This window comes from Mya arenaria, chromosome 6 (assembly GCF_026914265.1).
Source record: "Mya arenaria isolate MELC-2E11 chromosome 6, ASM2691426v1".
Taxonomy (NCBI): domain Eukaryota; kingdom Metazoa; phylum Mollusca; class Bivalvia; order Myida; family Myidae; genus Mya; species Mya arenaria.
The window spans coordinates 41,470,505-41,476,266 of record NC_069127.1 but is presented as its reverse complement, the minus strand read 5'-3'; positions in this window follow the sequence as shown (position 1 = coordinate 41,476,266).

Here is a 5,762-nt window from a genome sequence, read left to right as displayed (position 1 = left end):
AATGAGACACTTAATGGCACAGCTCAGTCACTCAAGCCTTGTGCGTTCTCAATGAAAATGATACAGAATGTGTTTGTGTACCAGCAGTCTTTGCTCTAGTATTATGCAAATGAAGACGATATGATACTTCGCATTTAGGCCAGGCTTGTTTAAGATTGAACTGTAAGAATATGTACTTGACTCAGTATGTTTTATTTTGTTCCTCTTCATACATTATCAGATGGGACTCCTTCTCTCTGAATATTTAATAAAAAAGGTCGAACGACCCATGTTTTTAGTTTCAGATGCGTTTTGTTGACAATAATGATGGTGATGATAGTGTAAACGAGTGTGTTGATGGTGATGGTAATGTATGTGATGATGATGATGATGATGATGATGATGATGATGATGATGATGATGATGATGATGATGATGATGATGATGACGTTGATGATCATGTTGATCTTGCAAAAGTTTGATTAACCAAGTGGTATGACATATTTAGAACTGGTCTGTGAAGACTTTTCGTTCTCATGAATACAAGATCTTAATGGTGAAGACTGGTCGTTCTCTTGAATACAAGATCATCATGGTGAAGACTGGTCGTTCTCATGAATACAAGATCATCATGGTGAAGACTGGTAGTTCTCATGAATCCAAGATCTTCATGGTGAAGACTGGTCAAAATCATTAAGACAGTGTCTTTATGGTGCGCTCTGCTCTTAATAATTGATACACTGTATTCTTGGCGAAGACAGGTATAAATCACTAATGCACTGTAGTCGACTGTAAAGACTGGTCTAATGCATACATATAATGTCATTATGGTGATCAAGAATGCACTGTCTGAGTTGTAATCATAAATGGTATTTATGGTGAAGAGTAGTCGTAAGCGTTACTAGACTGTTTTCTTGGTAAAGACTGGCCTTAATAAAGTATGTAATATCTTCACCGTGATAAATACTACGCGGCATTCGTGGTGATCTTTAGTACTTCACGGTAAATACTTTTTAAACATTAGTTCATGGTAAGGAACTGCCTTAGGCATTGCTATAATGTCTTTCTGGTGATTAATGATACGTTTCCTTCATGGTGAAGACTTCTTACTAATTCATACGCGGTCTTCATGGTGAAGACTTAAGCATTAATATACTATGTTCATGGTGAAGACTGGTTTAAGCGTTAAAATACATTCGTCCTGCTAATCATTTATACACTGCCTATTTGGTGAATACTAAATCATGAATACACTGTCCTCGTGCCAATTACTGGTTAAAATGTTAAACTGTATACATTTGTGACAAACCACAGCGTATTATTTTGTTTAGTTTAGACTTTCTTCACAAATAATATGTACATGCAGTCATGCAATTGTTGCATCGCATTTTTGAATTAAGATCAACTATAACAGTAACGATGACAATAAGATGGATTTTGACAAGGCTTATTATAAATGCACCACTATACACTGATATATTTCATGTGGCCTATGTCTTGCATGTGACTGATAATAAGGATACCAAATTCATATTACCTTCCTGGATTTGAACTAACGAATACGATTTATTTTCCTCTTGGTTGTTACTAAAACTAGCCAGTCGATACCCGACTGACCAATCAGCATTTAGATTGGGCGGGGCTTATCTGTTGCCCGCTCTATCCGCCATGACCTCCGACAATCTGCACTTATCAACAGTGTTGTTATTACGCTGTTTTTATACAAAATTGGTTTCTTATAACTTAAAACATTAAGACAATTAAGAACATTCCGAAATACTGACATTTACCCTTAATGCTGCTCAAATTATGCATTGATTGTATCGTATTCTTTTTTGTATTAATCATTTGTGCAACAAGATGTTAATTATATACGTTTAAATACGTCTTTAAATAGGAAATAAAATTATGAGTAATCAATAATAGTGTATAATATTGACGATATCTTGCAATCTATTTGTTCTCCTTCTCATGCGTTTTAAATCCGTAGCAAATACATTTGCTTTTAAGTTTGTTTGGAAAAGACAACTCAGTTGATTTGAGTAACTGTTTTAAATTTTAGATAAAATACTTAATATTATATAACTAAAGGACACAAAAAGTATATACGTATAGATAAAACAAAATCATCTTCGTAAATGACGCAAAAGTATCAAAGTATAATTTTGTGTTGCTTGTTAAAACAGTTTTTATGTAATTTAATATTGATATGAACACGTCGAGAGAAACATTCAGGTAGTTATATTAATATTAATAATGCATTAACCTGTATCAAACAGGTGTTTCGAAATGGAGAAAGGAAGAAAAACTCACAAAAATCCATTGAGTTTTAACATTTGATCTAGTAAACCAACATCGTTTTCTGTTGACTTTCGTTTAGGAAAATAAAAATACAGGTTTTGATTACCTACATTACAAAAGTTCAATGTAATATAGGACATATATGTTTTACAGTTTCGACATGCTATTATTTCTACCTGAATCATACATAAATTTCAATTAATAATGATAAGCTAACTCATTGTTAAACTTGCTTTTATTGATATGTTTTACCACGTTCCATGCTTTTTTATCTGATTGTCAAATATAACGTTTGTGTTATTATGTGTGTTATTATTGTCTGCTTCAGCGTATTTGTCGAAGGGCCCTTACTAAGGGCTAAACATATACACATTTACTGACACACAAACGGTAACAACTTCATTGTTAAATATTTTCTGTCATCTTAATGCATATTAGTAATCATCAACTGTTCTGTACATATCATACTAATACTGTTTGTTATGTTTAAAATTGGAAATATAATTTTCAATTCACGGCATCAACTTGTATAAACTAGTCGATATTATTTTTATTTTAATATTTCGAAATTTTACTCCCGTTGTGCATAAGGATTAAATCCGACACTACGAGATTATTTTTAAAATGGGTATGACATAGTTTTATGTAAAACAATAGCTTACAATGAATTAAATAACAAACTTTTAAAATTAAGATTAAATAGATTTTTGATTATAACTATTATCATTTGTAATTAATCGTTACTCCAAAAAAAAAAACAACACACAAAAAACAAGGCATTGTATAATATCTAATGAATAAATAATAAGTTGCCGAAAAATGGATGCCACGCAAGTAATCTGATCATTATACAAGTAAGGCCACTACTTTTAAATAAATTAGTTTACAAAACCGGTGGGTTTACTTTTCCGAAAAGTACAAAAAAAAAATGAATTTCACTTCATTTTCAAAATGATTTTCCCGACCGTATTGATTTTGGTACGAAACGAAAGAAAAACGAACAGATAAGAGTACGAATGCAGTACTCGACTGGTTTGTTGTTCCGTACCCGTATTCGCTTATTTATGGTGATAGCATGTGAACCAGTCAACTGTTATGGCAGCGCTGTGGCAATGGCGGAATTGACGATAGCAGTCATTCTTTGTATGAAATAATTAATCAAAATATGCAGGAGTTGTTAAAATAACAATAGCAATAAAAATTGGCAAATTTAACAGCCGACACAAACAATAACCGTCACGTGATTGTTGTTTTTCCCCCGCCAATTAAGGTCATGAAAATATTGTTGTTTATAGATCAAAAATAAAAGTGTCAGCGGCTTCCATCGAATTAGTAGACACAAATATCTGTAAATTATGTGTGAGAAAAACATTTAAAACATTTTACGGTTAAATATCAAATAAAGTGCACTAAGTGTGAGTGGTGAAATCGAAAGTAAAATTTCTAAGTTGACACCGGCGACCTAGTTTCACAAGTTCGGTCGGTGGTGTTTATGGATTTTAAATCACAGAATGGTTTGGAAATACTTGTCATTGAGTCAATGTTAAGCTTGTGTTTATTCTAGATTACATGTTTATTCATGTTTGGGTTAATAGTAGAGTAAAAACAATGAAAAAGTTGAACACATGTGTCAATGACATTTACTAATGCCGGGAGTTGTGTGCAAAACATTTAGATAAAACAACACGGAAATTTTTGAATAAGTCCATTTCAATTTGTAATGAATTTGATATTTCACTATACATGTGATTTTTTGTAGTTACCAAGGAATACTCTTTAAAATGAAAAATCAACAAGCATGAAGTATAGATGCCCTGTGAACGCATGTATACACAAAATGGCGGAGTTGGGAGAAGATGAAAATATCTGATACATTATTATGGATTTCTCTGTCAGTTTACTATCATTGGTATATAAAGTTAAGTCACATGCTAGATTTATTATTTTGCTATGTGATTTTTATGTACTGATGTGGTAATTTGCTGCAAGATTTGAATTTGAAATAGATCTGGTGAACATCCCATGGTAAATATCCCGGTCCGAAAATATCCGGACTTAGCATGGATCGGGTTACACACAACTAGGACCCCGCAATACAGTCCAATTTTTGTGTATTTTAATGCGTTAAATTCGCCTTCTCTTTTTTTTTCAATTTAATATTGGTCAGTTTTTAAGTGTTCTGCATTCACTTTTGCTTTAGCATACCCTTAAAGCTAAACAAATGTCTTGCTGAGTGATATTCAATGTATCTTTGATAAAAGGAGTAGTTTATACATGTAAACATGTTTTATAGTCAATTTCATTGGTGTTGTATGTGCACAGTATGTAAGATTTAAACTGTGTGTTTAATTAGAACTTTGACTCTTTGAGTGTATTAAAACATGCATTAAAGCTGCACTCTCACAGATTAAAGATTTTAACAACTTTGCGTAAAAATATCTGCAAACAAATAATATAAGATTGCTGACAAAAAAAAATCAGATCGTAGATTTTCATATTTCCGTTCAAAAATTAATAATTTATTGCTTAAACCGTTACTAACGGTTTAAGAAAAACACATTAAACATCAATTTTTGACCTTAAATATAAAAATCTGCGTTCTGTTTATTTGTCAGCAGTCTTATATAACTGGTTTCCATGGAAAAAAATGGCTCGTTCCAAGACAAAAGATAAAAAACGTTCAATCTGTGAGAGTGCAGCTTTAATAGCAGTTATAAAATTTAAAATGTCAAGTAAATGATAAAAGCTTTCAATGTTTATATGTTGTTCTCTGATTTTCACCCTGTAAGAGTATGTTTTGTGACTTTTTTCCTTTTTTTTATCGACCACCCGGTCCAAACATTTCCAAACATTCTTGTAAACCAAAAAATAAAAAAGGAGTGGCCTAAGTCGTTAGACATAAATAATAAAACGTCGCGGCCAAATGCCGTATACATTAAACAGTGCATTTAATAACACATAGAAGTTACACAAACAAAATAAAATAATAATAATAATAATAATAATAATAATAATAATAATAATAATAATAATAATAATAATAATAATAATAATTATAATAATTATAATAAATATTATAACATTATTGATACTAATAATAATCAAATACTACTACTACTACTACTACTACTACTACTACTATTACTACTACTACTACTACTACTACTACTACTACTACTACTACTACTATTACTACTACTACTACTACTACTACTACTACTACTACTAATACTACTACTACTACTACTACTACTACTACTACTACTACTACTACTACTACTACTACAACTACAACTACTACTACTACTACTACTAATAATAATAATGATAAAAATAAGGGAGGGAGAGATGTGTTTTTTTAAGTCAAATACTTGACGTCCGGACGGGACGAAATTAAACTGAACAATGACACGATCGGATTAACACATAAGCGACTATGGGTGACTGAATATATACAACTATTTTACTGCATTCTGTTAAAT